Raw genomic sequence first — 22,344 nt, forward strand, 5'->3', positions numbered from 1 at the left:
TACCGGGAAATTTCCCGGTATCCCGGTAGGCCAGTCCGGCCCTGGGCATACCCCACTTTTAAGTACACAATGGGGTTTATTTACTAAAGCTGGGAAGTACAAAATCAGGCTCACTTCTGCATAGAAACCAATAACCTTCCAGGTTTTATTACTAAAACTTAATTGAACAAGCTGAGGTTAGAAGCTCATTGGTTTCTATACAGCAGTGAGCCTGATTTTGCACTTTCAAGCTTTAGTAAATAAACCCCATTGTGTACTTAAAAGCGGTGTATGCCTGTTTATCAGACTTTTTTTATTTTTTGAAAATGATGACATTCTTTTTTTTTAAATATCAAATTGTAATGTACCATATTCTGTATCTGCAAATGCCCCGCTGTTCATTATGATTGAAAAACACAAAATTCCAAGTCGGTAAAGTGTTCCTGCAGGTCACTTAATGGTACTGCAACTCATCAGCAAAAAACATTTATGGCATCAGCATTATATCTTTTGGACAGTGCCTGAGCCAAATCTCAATGCTGGAAATGGCATTTTCCTCTAAGTTTTTTTTTTTTTTTTTTTTATTTCATTAGTTAGAATGGCTATTAAACACCAGCCTACAATGCATTAAATGAAGTCCTGGATCTGACACAAAATCACTAGTTAAAAGGTTGAAATAGCTTTGTTAATTTCAAAATTAAAACAGCTTTTTCTTCATAACAGCAAAATAGTACGTTTTATGCTCCATTTAGCTAACCTTTAGCCAAGATGAAAATGCTCATTAAATTCACATTTAAGCTGGATGTGTGCATCTCTGCTTATGTAATTAATATGATATAATAAATATTAATCAAAATAATACCAGCGCACTGCATAGTCATTAAAATAAATTAAGTATCTGGTGGAGCCAGCAGTGTTTGTGTTATTCTTGATTAACAGTAAAAATGCGCAAATAAGTCATCCTTTGGACATTGGCCTGACGATTGACGAATGACATTTTAAAGGGAAGAGGTTTCCTTTTTAAATCAATATAAAAAATTAAAAGGGAGCAGTTTTTACTCGTAAGACCAAACATAATACTAAGCCCTTGTACACACGGTCGGAGAATCCGTCGGAATGTGTCCTATCGGACCGTGTCGTCGGATAATCCGACTGTGTGTGGTATGCATTGGACTGATTCCGTCCGAATATCCGTCGGACCCAATTTTCCAACATGTTGGAAATATTTCCCGACCAACTGGTTCGATCGGACATACTCCGGTCATGTGTAGGGAATTTTGATCGGACCAAGTGCCACGCATGCTCAGATCAAATTCCTACATCAAAGCTATTGGCTACTAGCCTAAATGTAGTCCCATCGTAACGAAATTACGTCATCACGTTCTGAAAGATTGGATTTTTCGACAACTTAGTCCGACCGTGTGTATGCAACAGTTTCGGACACAATCCGTCAGACTAAATCTGACGGACAAAATCCAACGGATTTGGTTGGCAGAATCTCCGACCGTGTGTAGAGGGGCAAAGAGTATGGCAGAAAAGTACCTACCACTGGTGACTAATGAAAATGTGATCTGGGTATCTACCAATATTGTGAACATGAAAATAAATTTAAAGTAGAACTATAGGCAAAACTTTTTTTTTTTCATTTTGGTTAGACTAAGGGAGGGTTATAACCTATGTAAGGTTTATTTTTGACATCTGTGTCCCACTGAGGAGATTTATCCTCACTTCCTGTCCCATAGCCAAAACAGAAAGTGAGAGGAAATCCCTGTTAATTAAGGGAATCTCTTGGGGAGCCCCAGGTCACAAGAACTAGTGTCCCCATTGGAAGATTTCCCCTCTATTACTTTTCTGGGGACGACCAAAAATGTGGGATTTTCTTTCAATTTCACTCTCAGTGATAATGGTAAACAGGACAAATAGAGGTGGTAAAATTCTGTAACGAGGACACAGACAGCAATTAAAACTGACAGGGGTTCTAATCCTCTCCACTCTATCCAAAAGTAAACAACAATTTTGGCTTTAGTTATACTTTAAAGTGAATAGAAGACACATTTATCAAGTTCAAGCATACTGTACTAACCTTTGCATCTTTTTACCTTGCTATGCAATCCAATGCTGGAGTTTAGTGAAGAGATCTGTACTTTCAGTATATGTACAGTATCTCACAAAAGTGAGTATGCCCCTCGCATTTTTGTAAATATTTTATTATATCTTTTCATGTGACAACACTGAAGAAATTACACTTTGCTACAATGTAAAGTAGTGAGTGTACAGCTTGTATAACAGTGTAAATTTGCTGTCCCCTCAAAATAACTTAACCACTTGCTTACTGGGCACTTAAACACCCTTCCTGACCAGACCAATTTTCAGCTTTTGGTGCTCTCACACTTTGAATGACAATTACTCAGTCATGCAACACTGTACCCAAATGAATTTTGTGTCCTTTTTTTCCCCACAAATAGAGCTTTCTTTTGGTGGTATTTGATCACCTCTGTGGTTTTTATTTTTTGCGCTATAAATGAAAAAAGACCGAAAATTTTGAAAAAAAACGCATATTTCTTTGTTTCTGTGATAAAATTTTGCAAATTATAATTTTTTTTTCATACATTTTGGCCACAATTTATACTGCTACATATCTTTGGTAAAAATAACCCAAATTAGTGGATATTATTTGGTCTTTGTGAAAGTAAGGCCGCGTACACACGGGCGGACTGTTCGCCCAACTTAGTCCGCTGAACAGTGTTTCAGCGGACAGTCCGCTCGTGTGTGGGCTTCAGCGGACTGTTTCAGCGGACAGTCTGACGAACAAAGTCTTACGGAATTTCCGTAAGACAGTCCGTTCAAACTTGGTTTTGTCCGTTCAAACTTGGTTTCAGTGGACAGTCCACTCGGCCGAAGGTTGCATTGCAGTGTATAGGACGTCGTTTTTCTAGTCCCGTCGTACGAGCTGTACACGTCATCACGCACGTTTTCAGCGGACTGTTCGTTCATCGTGTGTGGTCAAGTCCGTTCATGCTAATTTTGAACGGACTGTTTGTCGGATTGTTTGACGAACTTAGTTGGGTGAACAGTCCGCCCGTGTGTACGCGGCCTTAGAGAGTCTACAAGCTGTGGTGCGAATCGCACAAAATTGATCACATCTGATGTACTGGTGGCCTCATCTCATTTCTTGCGACCCGAACAAGTCAGGAAAGTACAAATACCCCCCAAATGACCCCTTTTTTGAAAGTAGACATTCCAAGGTATTTACTAAGATGCATGGTGAGGTTTTTGATGTTGTCATCTTTTTCCCACAATTCTTTGCAAAATGAAGATTTTTTTTTTTTCTCACAAAATTTTCAATGTAATAGGTTATTTCTCTCACATGGCATGTGTATACCACAAATGACACCCCAAAATACGTTCTGCTACTCCTTCTGAGTATTACGATACCAATTGTGTGAGACTTTTACACAGCCTGGCCACATACAGAGGCCCAATATTGAAATAGCACCATCAGGCGTTCTAGGAGCATAAATTACACATTTCATTTCTCAACCACCTATTACATTTTTGAAGGCCCTGGAGCACCAGGACAATAGAAATGCCCACAAAGTGACCCCATTTTGGAAAGCTAACACCCCAACGTATAATCTATGAGGCATATTGAGTCGTTTGAATGGTTCATTTTTTTTCCAGAAGTTTTGGGAAAATGTGGAAAAAAAAGGAAAACGCATTTTTTTTACGCAAAGTTGTCCATTTATAAGATATTTCCAACACATAGCATGTACATAGCAAAAATGACACCCCAAAATACGTTCTACTACTCCTCCTGAGTATAACGATACCAAATGTGTGAGACTTTTACACAGCCTGGCCACATACAGAGGCCCAATATTGAAATAGCACCATCAGGCGTTCTAGGAGCATAAATTACACATCTTATTTCTCAACCACCTATTACAGTTTTGAAGGCCCTGGAGCACCAGGTCAATGGAAATGCCCACAAAGTGACCCCACGTGCCACTGACAACACGTGGCACTGACGACACGTGGCACTGACAGATGGCACTGGAGGCAGATGGCACGGGAGGCAGATGGGGCTGACAGATGGGGCTGGCAGATGTCGCTGGCAGATGTCGCTGACAGATGCACTGGGGCTGGCACTGGCAGATGGCACTGGCACTGGCAGATGGCGCTGGCTATTTGCTCTGGCTAATTGCTCTGGCAAATGGGGATGGCAGATGGCACTGCGGCTGGCAGATGGCACTGGCAGGTGGCACTGGCGCTGGCAGGTGGCACTGGCACTGGCAGGTGGCACTGGCAGGTGGCACTGGCGCTGACGGCACTGGCGCTGACGGCACTGGGGCTGACGGCACTGGGGCTGACGGATGGCACTGGCGCTGGCAGGTGGCACTGGCAGGTGGCACTGGCGCTGTCAGGTGGCACTGGCACTGGCAGGTGGCACTGGCACCTGGCACTGGCGGCACTGGGGCTGACAGCACTGGGGCTGACGGCACTGGGGCTGACGGATGGCACTGGCGCTGGCAGGTGGCACTGGCACTGGCAGGTGGCACTGGTGCTGGCAGGTGGCACTGGCACTGGCAGGTGGCACTGGCGGCACTGGCACTGGCGGCACTGGGGCTGGCGGCACTGGGGCTGACGGCACTGGGGCTGACGGATGGCGCTGGCAGGTGGCACTGGTGCTGGCAGGTGGCACTGGCACTGGCAGCACTGACGGCACTGGGGCTGACGGCACTGGGGCTGACGGATGGCACTGGCAGGTGGCACTGGTGCTGGCAGGTGGCACTGGCAGGTGGCACTGGCGGCACTGGCACTGGCGGTACTGGGGCTGACGGCACTGGGGCTGACGGATGGCACTGGCTCTGGCAGGTGGCACTGGTGCTGGCAGGTGGCACTGGCACTGGCAGGTGGCACTGGCGGCACTGGCACTGGCAGCACTGGGGCTGGCGGCACTGGGGCTGATGGCACTGGGGCTGATGGATGGCACTGGCGCTGGCAGGTGGCACTGGTGCTGGCAGGTGGCACTGGCACTGGCAGCACTGATGGCACTGGGGCTGACGGCACTGGGGCTGACGGATGGCACTGGCGCTGGCAGGTGGCACTGGTGCTGGCAGGGGGCTGGTGCTGGCAGGTGGCACTGGCAGGTGGCACTGGCGGCACTGGCGGCACTAGCACTGGCGGCACTGGGGCTGACGGCACTGAGGCTGACGGATGGCACTGGCGCTGGCAGGTGGCACTGGTGCTGGCAGGTGGCACTGGCGCTGGCAGGTGGCACTGGCACTGGCAGGTGGCACTGGCAGCACTGACGGCACTGGCGGCACTGACGGCACTGGGGCTGACGGCACTGGGGCTGATGGCTGGCGCTGGCAGGTGGCACTGGCGCTGGCAGGTGGCACTGGAGGCACTGGCACTACTGGCAGATGGCACTGGGCTGACAGATGGCACTGGGCTGACAGATGGCACTGGCACTGGGGCTGACAGATGGCACTGGGGCTGACAGATGGCACTGGGGCTGACAGTTGGCACTGGGGCTGACTCACAGATCCTCTCTCTCCTCACACGCTGTCTCTGTGTGAGGAGGGAGAGACACGGCAATGGGAGATGATCTCATATGTTTACATTTGAGATCATCTCCCATTGGCAGCTGCGATCGCGCTGTGAACGGCCGCTTAGATTGGCCGTTCACGGCGATCTGTGTTTGCCTGTCTCCGGGAGACACGGCGAATACAAAACGTCCGCAATGCGCGCCCCCGGCGGTGCGCATTGCGGAAGTAAACACAAGGCCGTCCAGGGACGGCCAGGCGAAGGAACCCGCCTGCTCTACGGCCGTCATTCGGCTATAGGGTGGGCGGGAGGTGGTTAACACACAGCCATTAATGTCTAAACTACTGGCAACAAAAGTGAGTACACCCCTGAGTGAAAATGTCCAAATTGGACAGAATTTTCCCTCCCCAATGTCATGTGACTCATTAGTGTTACAAGGTCTCAGGTGTGAATGGGGAGCAGGTGTGTTAAATTTGGTCTTATCGTTCTCACTCTCTCATATTGGTCACTGGAAGTTCAACATGACACCTCATGGCAAAGAACTCTTTGAGGAGCCTGGTGGCTTTGTAGAGCTTTGGGTGGGATAGAGCCTCCAGTCCTAAGTCCACATCTTACATTGTGTGCAGACCTTATTAATTAGTCTCAGTTGTCCACAAACCCTTTTATATCTGAGCTGACTGATGCTAGAGGCACTCTTTCTTTTACTCTTTCTGCTATGAGAGCCTGTTACTGAGTGGGAAGACTGATGACAGAACACCAAAGACACCAGAGGGGCCCGTTTGGTTTGGGGAACCCATTAGGGGGCTCCCTGTTAGTCAGGAGTGAACTTGAGCTTATTTAACCCCCCTGACGGTCTTCCCGAGTCTGGCTCGGGGTGGAATTTTTGTACCATTAGCGGTAACCCCGAGCCAGACTCGGGACCGCATCGCTGGATCCAGGAGGAGGTTTACTTACCTTCTCCCTCTGATCCAGCGTTGTCTCCCCGCTGTACGAGCGAGCCGTGCCTCACTCGATCTATCACAGAGTCGATCTCCGTGCCCTGCGAGGGTTGCGACGCACGGGGACGGAGATCGGCGCCAAATTCAAAAAGTGAAACACACACATTACATACAGTATAATGTAATCTTACAGATTACATTGCTGTATGTAAATATTTCACATCCCCTTTGTCCCTAGTGGTCTGCCCAGTGCTCTGCATGCAGTTTTCTATAATAAAAACTGTTCTTAATGCCTGGAAACTGGAGATTGTCCATAGCAACCAAACTGTCATTTTACATCAAAAATGGTTTTAGACCAGCTAGAAAACAGCGATAATAAATTAGAATCACTTGCAGAATTGAGCGATAACGATTTGTGGGGAGATCCGTCATCAAATACTGAAAAGTAATGACAGTGACAATTCTGCAACTGAGCAAATTTCAGTGTTTTTGATTTGATTACATTATTGAATAATTTTTATTATTGTTATATTATTATTTGGTACAATTATTTATAGTTATTTATTATATTATAATTTATGATTTCATTTTTCAAACTTTATCATTCCCTGGGATGTCTGCTAGACTCTGGTTTGGACAGATTTAAGAGAGTTATTCCTAAGAATTACAGGACTACAATATAAAACGCCAAATTTTCATGCAAAATAATGGTACCGCTTTTAACACCTAAAATCGGAAATAATCGTACCGCAAGGGAGGTTAATAGCTTGGTCAAACAAATTTGTTTTGATTCATCTTTGTCTTGTACGTCACCCCGTTCTGAACTTTGTGCGACCGTGTGTATGCAAGACAAGTTTGGGCCAAAATCCGTCGGCTTTTGTTGTCGGAATGTCCGACCATGTGTACAGGGCATAAAACTCTGGGTATAATACAAAGATCTATCTACTACAAACAAAATTCTGGAAATATGCAATAAAAAACATTATAAAGCTAACTAAGAAGCAGAGGCAAATATATACACTAATTTAAAACTGCTTATTTTTATAAAGTGTTAATCCATAGTGAAGAGAAATCCCAGCCTAATAGGGGTGTGATCAGAATTAGCATCATTTTCTACTAATATTCTATTGACAACCATAACATTTTGGATTTCTGCAAACTTTTTGTGACACTGGTCACTAAAACCATTGGGAAATGAAAATCTAGAGGGCACAGGCTGTACTGTAGTAAAGTAAGGATCACAGGAAGCACCATAGACGATGTAGAGGTTACATAGTTACATAGTTAGCAAGGTTGAATAAAGACGCCAGTCCATCCTGAGTGAGTGTCTACAATTGTCCCTATCCCTGTACATTGCACACTCACATCAGTCCCTACCCTCAAGGAGCCCACAATCCAAGGTCCCCATTCATATACTAGGGCCAATTTTTTTGGACAGAAGCCAATTAACCTACCACCATGTCTTTGGAGTGTGGGAGGAAATCAGAGTACCCAGAGGAAACCCACGCAAGCACAGGGAGAACATGCAAACTCCAGGCAGGTAGAGTCATGGTTGAGATTTGAACCAGCGACCTTTTTACTGCTAGATGAGAGTGCTAACCACTACAACACTGTGGTGTGAAGGCTTCTCTCACATTGATGGATACGTAAAAATATAGAGTCCAAGGTGTTCTACTCTAATATGAGTGAATGTGTGTGATCATTAGGGGTGACCCGAACACCCCCCCGGTTCGGTTCACACCAGAACTTTCGAACGGACCCCAAATTCGAACGAAATTTAGAACCCCATTGAAGTCTATGGGACTCGAACTTTCGAAATTAAAAGTGCTAATTTTAACGGCTAATATGCAAGATGCTGTCCTAAAAAGGGTTTGGGGACCTGGCTCCTGCCCCAGGGGACATGGGTCAATGCCTAAAATGTTTTTAAAAATGGACGTTTTGGCGGGAGCACTGATTTTAATGACGAAGTGAAATATTCCTTTAAATATCGTGCCTGGGGGGTGTCTGTAGTATGCCTGTGAAGTGCCACGTGTTTCCAGTGCTTAGAACAGTCTCTGCACAAAATGACATTTAACGGAAATAACATCATTTAAAACTGCTTGCGGTTTTAATGTTATATCTGGTTCCTGCAATATGGTTGAAAATCATTGAGAAAAATGGCATGGGTAGCCCTCCCTGCCCATTACCAGCCCCTTTGGGTCTTGTACGCATATTAAGGGGAACCCCGTACCCATATTAAAAAAAGGAAATGCGTGTGGCCCCCAGGCCCTATATACTCAGAACAGCATTACACAGGCGGTGCAAACAAGACAGGGACTGTGTAGGTTTGTTGTGTTAAGTTGAATCTGTTTGTAATTTTCAACTGGTACATTTTTAAAGTGTAGCTCCAGTCAAAAAAACTATTTTTAAGCTTTTTGGAAAACATAGGGAAGGGTTATCACCCCTGTATAATTTGTTTTGACGTCCATCTTTTTTCATCTCACTTGCTGTTGTCTCCTTCCGTTTGCAAGTAGGAGATGTTTGTAAGTTGGATGTTTGAAAGTAGGGGCCTGCCCTATATGCTCTGCAGAAATGGCGGAACAAGGTGTGGGTTTTGCCACAACATTGTAAGCCCTCAAAGTGACTCTTGGTGGGCGCTGGAGCGCCCTGCTGTGAACGATTATATCAAGAATTGTAATTACATGCCATTGTTGAACAGTGGTAGAAAAATTGACCTTTGGTTGTGGTGCTGGTGCCACAACACTATAAGTCCTCACATTTACTCTGGGTGGGCACAGGAACGGGCCCTCCTGTGAAATATTATATCAAGAATTGTAATTACATGTCCCTGTTAAACAGGGGCAGAAAAATTGGGCCTTAGGCACTGGTGCTGGTGCCACGACATTGCAACCTCTCCCATATACTCTAGTTTTAGTGCAGGAATTAGCCCTGCTGCAAAGCATTGCATCAAAAATTGTAATTAAACGCCCCTGTTAAACCGGGGCAGAAAAATTGGGCTGATGGCATCACCCAGAACCAGAAATGTTCTTCCAACATATCAGCGGAGGAGGAAGAGGATAGACAATCAACATAACAGGACAGTCACTCAGCATCAGCATAGGCAGTCTTGAAGGGATGTGATATTTCAAAAAAAATAATTCGGTTACATCAGCTTCAGGTGCTTGGTAGCTGTGGGTGATCCAAGACTGATTCATCTTGATGAAGGTCAGTCGATCAACTGATTCGGTGGACAGGCGCACCCTGTGATCGGTAACAAAGCCACCAGCAGCACTGAAGGTGCGTTCCGAAAGAACGCTGGATGCAGGACAGGCCAGTAGCTCAATTGCATACTGTGCAAGCTCTGGCCAGTGATCCATCCTCAAGACCCAGTAAGCCAGAGGATTTTCGGTGGGAAAGGTGTCCAAGTCTGACCTTGCCCATAGGTATTCCTGCACCATGTAAATCAGACGCTGGCGATGGTTGCTGGAACTGATCATACCTTGGGGCTGCGGACTAAAAAATTGTCTGAAAGCATCGGTCAGACGGCCACCTTCTCCACTGCTCCTTCTGACCGATGCCTCAGCAACACGTTGTCCAGGACCAAGAGATTGTAACCTCCCAGTCTCTGGGAACGCGTTGCACAGAACTTTCTGCAAAGCCTACCGGAGATGTCGCATCCTCTGCTCCCTCTGCGATGGCAAGATAAGGTCGGCAACCTTACCCTTGTACCGTGGATCAAGGAGAGTGGCCAGCCGGGAATGGTCCCTCTCCTTGATCCGAAGAATACGAGGATCCTTCCGCAGGCTTTGCAGGATCAGGGAGCCCATGCAGCGTAGGTTAGCTGAGGCATTCGGTCCGGAGTCCTCTGGGTCACTAAGGACAACATGATCCGCAGCTACCTCCTCCCAGCCACGTACAAGTCCACGGGTTTCTTAGGACTGTAAATCATCCCTACAAGACTGCTGCTGCTGCTGCTGAGTGCCAGCCTCCACCTCCATGCTGACACAATCATCCTCCTCCTCCTCTTCCTGTGTGATGGGTGGCACAGCAGGAACACTGTCTGGATAAAGGGGGCCTTGAGAGGTAAGGAAGTCCTCCTCTTCCTGCCTCTGTTCTGCCTCAAGTGCCCTGTCCATTATTCCACGCAGTGTATGCTCCAAGAGGTGGACAAGAGGTACAGTGTCACTGATGCATGCACTGTCACTGCTCACCATCCTTGTGGCCTCCTCAAACGGTGACAGGACAGTGCATGCATCCCTGATCATGCCCCACTGGCGTGGTGAGAAAAAAACCGAGCTCCCCTGACCCTGTCCTGGTGCCGTAGTCACACAGGTACTCATTGATGGCCCTCTGCTGCATGTGCAGCTGCTGCAGCATGGCCAACGTTGAGTTCCACCTGGTGGGCATGTCACATATAAGGCGGTTCTTGGGCAGGTTCAACTCCTTTTGGAGCTCAGCCAGCCGAGCACAGGCATTAAATGATCGGCGGAAATGCACACAGACTTTCCTGGCCTGCTTCAGGACATCCTGTAAGCCCGGGTACCTGCCCAAGAACCGCTGCACCACCAGGTTAAGGATGTGAGCTACACAGGGCACATGGGTCAGTTGTCCCTGTCGGAGGGCGGAGAGGAGGTTGGTGCCATTGTCGCAAACCACCATTCCTGGCTTAAGCTGGCATGGCGTCAACCACCTCATGGCCTGCCCCTGCAGAGCTGACAAAACATCTGCCCCAGTGTGGCTCCTGTCCCCCAAACAAACCAGCGCAAGCACGGCATGGCATCATTTTGCCTGCGTACTTGTGTAGCCCCTGGAACGCCTACGGAGCACCGCTGGTTCTGAGGACAGAGCACTGGAAGAGGCCATGGAGGAAGAAGAAGAGGAGGGGGTGGAGGAGAGAGGTGTGTCACAACCAATAGTAGCATTTTGGAGGCGTGGTGGCGGAACAACCTCCAACACTACTGCACCTTGTCCTGCATCCTTCCCAGCTGCCAGAAGAGTGACCCAATGGGCCGTGAAAGACAGGTAACGTCCCTGTCCATGCCTGCTGGACCATGAGTCAGCGGTAATATGCACCTTACCGCTGACCGCCCTGTCCAGCGAGGCAAGGACATTGCCTTCCACATGCCGGTAGAGAGCCGGAATCGCCTTCCGTGAGAAAAAGTGGCGTTTGGGGACCTGCCACTGAGGAACTGCACATTGTACAAACTCACGGAAGGGGGCCGAGTCTACCAACTGAAAAGGCAGCAGTTGAAGTGCTAGCAATTTAGCCAAGCTAGCATTCAACCGCTGGGCATGTGGATGGCTGGGAGTGAACTTCTTTCGCTGGTCCAGCAGCTGGGGCAGGGACATTTGCCTGCTATAATCGGACGTGGGTGTACGGCTAGCAGAGTGCCTGGAAGCACTTGGCTGTGACACACCTAATTCTACACCTTCATTCCTCTCAGAGCAGGTTTCGGAGAGGACTGAAGGTCTAGTGGGGTTGGAGATGCCAGCTGATGAGGAGCAAGGAGAGGACCGCTTTGTTCTTTGGTGTGGGTCTTTGAGGTACGCTTGCCAACGAGCTGCATGGCAGGTCAACATATGTCTGGTCAAGCATGTGGTGCCCAAGCGGCTGATGTTTTGGCCACGCGAGATACGTTTGAGACATATGTTGCAAATAGCAGCGGTGCGATCTGATGCACTCGTCTCAAAAAAGGCCCACACCAAAGAACTTTTAGAATAATGCGCAGAGGCAGCACCCTGCACAGGCGGAGCTCTGTGGTGTGCTGCCCCAAAGCAAGCCCCCGGAGGGCATCCTGCCTCGTTGGACATGTGCCTCCTCCTCCTCCTCCTCCTCTCTCCTACCAGGCACCCACGTGGAGTCAGTTCCCTCATTATCCCCTCCCTCTTCATCGCTGGAGCAAACCTGGCAGTATGCTGCAGCTTGTGGAACATGACTGCCAGATTGCTGTCCTTCTTGAGCATCCCCTCTCTCTGCATTCACGCTACTGCCTTCCTCTAGCTGAGTATCATCATCAGAGCCTACAAAACACTGGGCATCCTCCTGGAGCATGTACCCAACACTGTGCTCAAAGAGTTCAGGAGACTCCTCAGGAGGACGTGGTGGGTCTAGGGAAGGAGTCACTGATGATGACATTGAGAGGAGGGAAGACGATGTGTTGGCAGCTGCTTTGCTAGTACCCTGAAACTGGGTGAGAGAGGATGAGGAGGATGAAGAGGGCTTGGTTATCCACTCTACCAAGTCATTGGCATGTTGCGGCTCAACATGTCCAGCTGCCGAAAAGAAGGAAAAGCGTGTCCCATGGCCACGTGCTGATGATGACGATGCACCGCGTCCACGACCAGCACTGTTGTCTCTAGACACAGAGCCTGCTTGCCCTCTTTTATCGGCTCGCGCCTGTCTGCCTCTCCTTGCTGGCCTTCCAGACATGGTAATGGCCTGAATGGAGTTGGGAAAAACAGCAATTGGGTAGTGTATATTGTGCTGGAGGCACACACAACTTCCACTAACTCCTGCAGATGGCTCAAATAAAGAAGAGCTATGTAGGTGGATATAGCGGTGTATACTGGGTTCAGAGCAAGCAGACAGCACACACAAGCTCCTACCTCTGACTGCAAGCTCTATTTAAAACGAGCAAGATAGTTTGCTATATAGGTGGATATAGCGGTGTATACTGGGTTCAGAGCACGCAGACAGCACGCACAAGCTCCTACCGCTGACTGCAAGCTCTATTTAAAACGAGCAAGATAGTTTGCTATATAGGTGGATATAGCGGTGTATACTGGGTTCAGAGCACGCAGACAGCACGCACAAGCTCCTACCGCTGACTGCAAGCTCTATTTAAAACGAGCAAGATAGTTTGCTATATAGGTGGATATAGCGGTGTATACTGGGTTCAGAGCACGCAGACAGCACGCGCAAGCTCCTACCGCTGACTGCAAGCTCTATTTAAAACGAGCAAGATAGTTTGCTATATAGGTGGAAATTTTTATTAAAATAAAACTGCTACTGATTTACATAATCAAGAACTTAAGAAAGACTCATACTTGAGCAAAAAAAAACAAAAGAACAACTTGTACAAATGCTTTTAGATAGACAGGATCTATTCAAACTGGCCATAATGCCCATATCGGACGACCCCTAGTCCCATGATCATCTGGACTACAAAAAAAAAAAAACCTATCCAAACAATTTCCAATCATTATTCTAACTATGTACATTTATATTACATACCCCCTATAGGCAGGAACGTAACGAAACTGACGGTGCATATCATGTTTTTAAAATTAAGTTGCCCAAAAGCTAAAAAAAGGGGGTGAAAGGACAGACAGACCTCCACCTAAGGAAAAGAAGGGGGAGATCTTCAAGGTGGCCGGAAAGAGAACCCTCTCCACAACCTAGCACACCTTTCCCTACCCATTCTTTCCCCCTCAAGAAACCTCACCTTACCCAATTTCCGAACGATATCACCCGCCACCTCATGCATGGACAGGAACTTGCCCCTAGTGGACACTAAACACCGAGCGTGCCAAGTGTAGTAAAGGCATATGACACTAACTAAATACAGTGATGATAACACAAAACCCCTCCGGGCTCTGAAGTCACCGTACACCCTCTCAGGATAGGCAAGGGCCCGGAGACGGGGATAGCCAATGGCATCTCCAACCTCCCCCAGAACCCCCAAGTTGAAGGGGCACTCAACCAAAAAGTGGTCCATGGTCTCTAGCACCCCACCACACTCAGGGCGAGGACAGCCTCTGTCCTCTGGGCTCCGGTACTTCAAGTTCGATCTCACATAGAGTCGTCCGTGGAACGCCCTCCATGCGAGATCCCAGAACTTGGCAGGAATTCTCTTGGAATTCAGGAGGGCTAGTCCCTCCCTGAGAACCCTGTCTGGACAGTCCCTTAAAGCGGTTTTGTACAGAAAATTGCAAGTTCATCTTATTCAAATGGCTTTGGAACATAGATGCAGTTATGACCATTGAAATAAAATAATATGCAGTATTTACCTTTTATTTTTAATGTTTATGCCGACTTCCGGGCTCTCCTCCCGTGGGAGTAGGCATGTTTATCGGCTTTGCAATGGTCCCTGGGAACTTTTTTAGCTATTTCCCAGGAATCAGTGGGGGACACAGTCATGCCGAAATCTCGTGAGATTTCAGAAGGAGGACACCGGTCACGTGACGAGGGCATGTCCGAAATTGCCATTTTGAAAGTGGGCAGGCAGCTCTATCTGCCATTACCACTATAGCACTATAGCACTATAGCTTCAAATGCCCACAGTTAAAATGGAAACCGCCGGACTGCTTTTTTAAAAGTTTTCCTTAGCAATGAAATCATCACGCCGGTGGTTAAAAAGACGCCGATCGTGACTGCAAAGACACCGTAGGAATCGCCCACCAGTGACACAGGTAAAAAAAAAAAAAAACGGCAGCGGAATCCCGCTTTAAGGCCAGTGGTCTCAAAACGTCCGAGGCCATGACCCTCTGGTACAGCTCACGCCGGCCCAGGGAGCCTACCTCTAAGGCCGTTATCCTCCACCGCCTTAGTACCTTCAGGGCGGTTGGGACATAGGTGGGGAGGTACCCGTGGGACCTCCGAAGGTCACCCGGGCGACCGCCCCCCTCCCACCTGCTCAGGAACACTAGGAACCAATTCTTGCACTAACGTTCCCACAGAGAGGGTTCGTCCACAAAAATGGATTGCAGATTGAACTTCAGGAACACCACAGTGAAAAAAACCGTGGGGTTGATCATGTCCAAACCGCCCTCCCCTCTCCGCTGATACGTGACCTCCCTTTTTATCAGGTTCAGTCTGTTTCCCCACAAAAGCAGAAAAAACAGACCGCAGACCCGCGCATAGAGTGATTCTGGCAACAGACATGCGTAGCTGACATAGAGGAACTCGGGAAGCAAATAGGTTTTAACCAGGCTCACCCTTTCCCTCAACGACAGCTTCCAGCCTTTCCAGGCGTTAACTTTCTGGGTGGCACTTACCAGCCTGCGCTCCCAATTTAGCTTGGGATAATCACCCTGGCCGAAATAAATGCCTAAGATTTTAACCTCTGGTCGGGGCAGGGGAAAAACGTCCGGGAGGTCGAACTGCTCACCCTCCCTTCCCAACCAGAGAGCTTCACTCTTGTCCCAGTTGACCAACGAACCAGACGCCTCGGAGTAGCCTCCAATCTGTGTTTCCACAAACTGGGCCTCCTCTCGGCTAGCCACTACCACCGAGACATCGTCCGCGTAGGCCACCACCTTCACCGCTTTATCCGGGCCACTGCCGGGCTCCATCAGGATCCCCCTCAGCTGCCCACAGTCTAGCCTTCTTACGAAGGGGTCGACTGCAAAGACATAGAGCAGGGGACTCAGCGGACAGCCCTGCCTAACAACAGAGTCCACCGGAAAGGTAGGACCCACCCAACCATTGACCAGAGGGAAGCTCTCGGCCCCTCTGTACAAAGTCCTGAGCCAATCAATAAATCAATCAGGCAGGCCGTATCTACCCAGGAGAAGCCAGAGGTACTCGTGGTCTACCCGATCAAAAGCTTTCACCTGATCTAATGCCAGCAGATACCGCCCATCACCCGTTGCCCTGCACCTCTCCACAGCCTCCCGAACGTTAAGGACTGCACTAAAGGTGCTACGGCTGGGAACTGTGCAGTGCTGGGAGGCAGACAGCAGCTTGCCCACAACAGCAGACATACGCGTAAACAAAATCTTTGCCAGAATCTTTCTATCCGTGGAGAGAAGGGCGATAGGACGCCAATTCTCAACCACGGACGGATCCTTCCCCTTGGACAGAAGGATCAAGGCCGACCTTCTCATCGAGGGAGGGAGCAGGCCAGATGCCAAACACTCACTGAACACCTCCCTCAGACGAGGAGCCAAAAGGCTCTTAAAGGTTTTATAAAATTCTGCCGTGAACCCATTAGGCCCCGGCGACTTCTTTGGAGACAACGAGTCAATAGCCTGCTCAATTTCGGCCACTGAGATTTCTTCCACCAAGGAGTCTAGGGGGTCAGACCCCACCTCAAGTGGAGTCCAGTAATTCCTTGGCTCTCCTCAGATCCAACGGCTTCTTCCGAAGGATGTCTGAAAAATGGGCTCTGATGATCCCCAGGATGCCTGGCTTGGACCTTACCAGGGAACCCGAGGGATCTCTCAGTCCATGTATGACCTTCCCACTCACCGCGTCCCCACAGCTTTTGTAGGGATCTGGGTTGGTGAACTTCCCGTAATCCCTCTCCAGCACCAGGGAGGCGAGACGGTCATACTGACACTCCTTCATCTGGATCTTCAGATCCGAGATCTGGTCCTGAGGGCCACCATCAGAAACCAAGCGATCTAGCTGCCTGCGTAACTTCTGGTAGGCCTGATACTGGGATGCTGCCCGACGGCCCGAGACTTCCCGGAAGAAGCCCTCCGACCTCTTCTTCACCACTTCCCACCATTCCTGGCAGGAGCAGCCGATCTGATTTCAGGGTCCTCAAGTAGCGACCCGTTTAGTCTCCACAGGTCCCTTCCTTTCTGAGGGGTGTCCGCCACATTCAGAGTGACCGACACCATACGGTGATCAGAGAACTCAACCGCATGCAGCGCAGGAGCTGCAAAGGACGAGTCCCCCTTCAAAAAAAACCTATCTAACCTACTCCTACAACTACCTCTGGAAAATGTGAAACCAGTGAGGTTGGGGAAGTGGCGAACGTGCACATCCACCAACCCAGCTTCCCTCACTATTCTATTCAAAAAGATACTATCATATCCCAGAGGGCCTGAGGTGCCTGCCCGGTCCTTTGACCTGGTGACCATGTTAAAGTCACCACCAAAGACCACCTGCTGGGATGTAAACAGGTATGGTTTCAGCAGCGCGAGAAGGTCCTTCCTCCCCCTCTGGGACTGAGGTCCATAAAAATTGATAAGGCGGAGGGATTCCCCTCTCACGACTGCGTCCACAATCAAACACCTACCGATTTCTAATTCAATCACTCGTCGACAAGCCACCGAACCAGTCTTAAAAAGGACCGCAACACCACTGCAGGGCTCAGCCGCAAGAGACCAGAGGGAGGGCCCATGTCTCCACTCCCTCTTTGCTAGGTGCATCTCTGCCACAGATGCCAGCCAGGTCTCTTGCAAAAACAAAATGTCGGCTTCAACCCGGCCGAGAAAATCAAAGGCTGAAAATCCAGCCGCCGCAGAACGCACACTTGCGACATTAATGGTCGCAAGGCGTATTGGAGCGGGTACCGCCATCCTTAGTGATTGAATTTTACGTTCCTCTCTATTTTACATTTCTAAAAGAATCAATCCTCCTCGGAGTCCGAGGAGGAAAGGATCCCATATCTGTTCCATAGGGCCAGTGAGGAGCCCCCCCTGCCCCTGAACTCGTACTGGGCTGGGGGTCCTCACCACCCTCCTTCCCTGAAACCTTCCTCTTCCTCTTCTTTTTGGTTTTCTTCTCCCATTCCACTTTGGGAGGTTCCCTCCCACTCTCTTCATCGGACCTCCCACTGGAGATCTCCTTAATTCTCTTATTAACCCCCTTACCGGCTCATTAGATGTCCATCGGGGTCACCCCTCCTGCACCAGCTTGCCGACCACTCACGACCACCGAAGAGGCCGGAGGGGGCATTAGTATAGCCGCCTGATCCAGGGGTGGGTGCGGTTTACCCACAGATTTAATTACTGAAGGGAGGGGGGGAAGGGGGCAAAGGAGAAGAAGGGGAAGCTGGGAGGGGGGAGACCAGGGGGGGAGAGGGGAAGGGGGGGCGGGGGAAAGGGAGGAGGACGGGGGGGGGGAAACAGGGGGAGGTGGGAGGGTGATTTTTGGGCGAGGGCTTTTTCGCCTTGGCCGGCTTCCCAGGTATTTTTGTTGCCGTTGCCCCATCTGACACAGGGTCAGACGGGGCCAGAGAACTCGCCGGCTCCCTCACTACGCCAGTTCCTGTCCTTGATCCGCGCCTGGGGGGTCTGACCCTTTGAGGGAGGGGGGAACCCTCCCTCTGTGACCCTGAGGGGTTGGGATCCCCACTTCCTCTAGGGACCCCCTCACCCTCCGGGCCTGGGGCACCCCCCTCAGCCTGGCACCCCCTGAACGCCTTGGGGCACCGACTAAAGGGGTGTCCCATTTCCCCACAGAGGTTGCAGACAATAAGCCTGCAACCCTCAGGTGAGTGACCGAAGCCATTACACCTCACACAGCGGGGCATTGTGCAGTCCGCGCTGAGGTGCGCGGGACTTCCGCATTTGAAACAGCGACGGGGCTGTCCAGGGTATAAGACCAGGATTTGGTCTCTACCTATGAAGGCGCTGCCAGGTACATGCGCCATGGTATTGTTGTGGCGCTTGAGCCGAATCCTGACCAACCACACACCTGTCCAGACCCCGCGCTCATCCAAACTTTTCCTCAGCCCTGTCTGGAGATGCCCGTACCGCGCCAGCCAGGTCGCGATGTCCTCAGGTGGGAGGGACTCATTCCTGACCAGTACAGTCACATTCTTTACCTCCTCCTGCCTCGAAAGAGGTATCACCCGGAAACTTTTCCATGGATCTGACTTCCTGACAAGCTCGTACAGTGTCAGGAAAAGCTCCATGGAGACCAAGGAGACGAAACTTACATCAAACTCCTTCGAGTTTGTGGGATGTATGACTGCAAATAAGTCCGAAACTTTAAAGCGCAGCCCCAGCAGATAGTCGATGACCTGACCCCTGCTGGGACATGCAGACGTCCCTTCCCACCTGAGCTGCACCACATTCCGTCTGCGCCTCTCAGGGCCCCCCGTACCCCTCGTCCAGGCCTGCGAACCCTGGGGCTGATCCCCAGGGGGAGCCCGGAAATTCTGGGCGCCAAACTGGCCGTACAGGGGACCCAGGGGGACAGAGGAACCTGCCACCTGTGCAAACGAGCGCCCAGCCTTCAGGGCACCTAAGAGGTTTGCCTCCTCCTGTGTGCCCAAGATGAAAACTGGGTCTGTGGGGGAAGGGCCAGACCCCTGACGGACCGGACTCCCTGGCTCAGTATCTCTACCCACCGCATCCCCACCAACCGGCATCTCACTCCTTACCGCGGGGGAAGGAGCAGTACCCCCTACAGCTATATGATCCTGGGGGGAGCCACCTCCATTTCTTCAGGACCCCGCTCCTGTGACCCCTCCAAACCCCGTATGAAATCCAGGGCCGAGCACTCGTTCCTCAAATCCCCCATCGGGGACTCACCCCAGCATACTTGTCCTGCTGGAAGAAAACCCCCAGAGGACGCTAAAGCTGTTATCTCCAGGGAGGTCTCCGACACCACCGCCTCCCCTCCCCCAACGAGCGACACCAACGGCCCCTCTAGTTGAACCCCAGGTGTCCCCATTTCTGTTTTGGGCCCTTCCGGGGTCACCGCTGACGTCACTTCCGGTTCCCGGAAGTCGACGAGGTCACTTCCGGTCGCGTCTCCCTGTACCGGAAGTGACGCACCCGCTCCCATCCCACCACTCCTCCCAGTGTCAGCAGAGGATGCTTGTCCACAATGTCTATCCAAGACTGCACATGTGTCCGTTCCCATCAGCACCTCCCCCTCTCTCCATGCGGCCGCGGCGGGGGCCGCATATGGCCGGTTTTCCTCGCACCGCTATGGGTCTGGCGGGAGTCGTCGGGGTCACCGGGGGGGGGCCCGGAGGGGGGTCAGACTGCATTCTCCGCTGGGGACCTCTGACTATTGGCCTTCACTGGCCCCTCCGACGGCTCTCTGGTGAGGACCACCAACAGTTTCCTGTTCCGCTGACTGTGACTTGCATCTCCACCGGAGCTTTTACGTGCTTCATCGGGTACCCTACCTGGATCCTCCTGGACTGCGGCCATAGGCATAGCAGGTGTTAACACAGGAATCCAGGGACCCTCCGCACTGACAGCTCCGGGGGCCGAACTTTCCTTACATGCCATGGATTGGTTGTCACCGGAAAACGCTACTTCCACTGGGGTCTGTGGCACTGTTGCATCAGATGAGAGTTTCAGGGGGGACTTCAGGGGGGTATTTCCTCGTCTCACCGCCTGGGTTCCTTCCTGGCTGGCTTTTAGAAGTTCTTTCTTCACCTCTGTGAAAAACCTTCTCTCACCCTTTCCACGTTCGCAGAGACCGCCCAGCAGCCGCCAGAGGTCCCTGCATTCATGCTTCAGGCCATCTATGGTCTCCCTATATTCGCCACGTTTGCTGCTGGCTGAGCGGTCCCTGCGATTTCGTAGGTCGGCCAGTCACTCTGAGCGTTGTACATAAGCTGCCGCGGCCTTCTGTATTAGGGTTTTTACCCTCTCTCTCCTTTTCTGGAGCTTGCTTGGGCCCTCTCCCGGCTGGGCCCAGGTCCAGTCCATTAACTCAGACTGTGTGACCAGGAATAACTTCTCCTCCCTGGAGAGGTCTCTCACCCCAGGGGGGGTTGTCTGAGACCCAGGCCGGGAAAGAGGCCCTGAGCCTGGGCTGGCCGACGCCATAAGGCCGGATGTCCAAGACAGCCGTGGTTCTCCACAGAGCTCCTCCACGCACGTCTGCTCTCTTGGAAAGCCTCTCCTGGTGTGTACTGCGTTCAGGGCACGCAGACAGCACGCACAAGCTCCTACCGCTGACGGCAAGCTCTATTTAAAACGAGCAAGATAGTTTGCTATATAGGTGGATATAGCGGCATATACTGGGTTCAGAGCACGCAGACAGCACGCACAAGCTTCGACCGCTGACTGCAAGCTCTATTTAAAACGAGCAAGATAGTTTGCTATATAGGTGGATATAGCGGTGTATACTGGGTTCAGAGCATGCAGACAGCACGCACAAGCTCCTAACACTGACTGCAAGCTCTATTATAAAAGATAGATATATCGCTAGCTATATAGGTGAATATATCCGTGTATACTGCGGTCAGGGCACGCAGACAACAACCACTACAGAAGAGCAAGAACAAAAAACCGGCAGATAACGATCGGTGTATACTGTTTTGAAGGTACACAGAACACCCACTAACTGCTTCAGACGCCAACACACTACACAAGGCCGCCACGCTGGGGCGTGTACTACACAGCTACGCATCCTGCCTGTGGCCAATCATGGCTCTCCTCGCTGCGGGTGCTGTGATTGGCCAAGCATGTGGGGTCACAGTGCATGCTTGGCCAATTATGAGCCAGCAATGCACTGCGCCATCACAGTGCATTGTGGGCCTTGAGCGCCACACGAATTTGGCGCAAACGGCCCATAACGTTCGGAATTCGCCGAACGGGCGAACAGCCGATGTTCGAGTGGAACATATGTTCGACTCGAACACGAAGCTCATCCCCAGTGATCATATTGGCATATAAAAACATAAACGGGATACAGAAACTGAAAACTGTATTACCCAGTGAATTAGAAATAGACTCTTTTCCCCATTGCTATTAATTACCCTCTGCAGGCTTTGTGTGCATACTTGGCGTATGTGTATGTATATCTATATATATCTATATCTATATCTATATCTATATCTATATCTATATATATATATATATATATATATATATATATATATATATATATATATATATATATATATATATATATATATATATATATATATATATATATATATATATATATATATATATTAGCTTTCTGAATTTTCTGGGGTATGGTGGATTATACTAAAACTGTGTTTTATAACCTGAGCTCATAACTATGCTAAGCATCAGCCAATCTTGAATTACTATAAAGTATACCCTGTGTTTTCCTTGTTGAGTTAAAACCTTTGTTGTGTCACTAATCTCAACAATCTATGGCCATGAACACAAAAATGAAACAAAATGCTTAATTTTACCTGGCTAAGGAATCCTGTTTTGTCCATAGTGAGTGCATGTAGTTCCTTTTTTAGACCTTTGTTATATTGCATTGTAGCATCAC

The sequence above is a fragment of the Lithobates pipiens genome, unplaced genomic scaffold, assembly GCF_037356315.1.
Source record: "Lithobates pipiens isolate NorthernLeopardFrog02 unplaced genomic scaffold, aLitPip1_a1.2 Scaffold_22, whole genome shotgun sequence".
Lineage (NCBI taxonomy): Eukaryota > Metazoa > Chordata > Amphibia > Anura > Ranidae > Lithobates > Lithobates pipiens.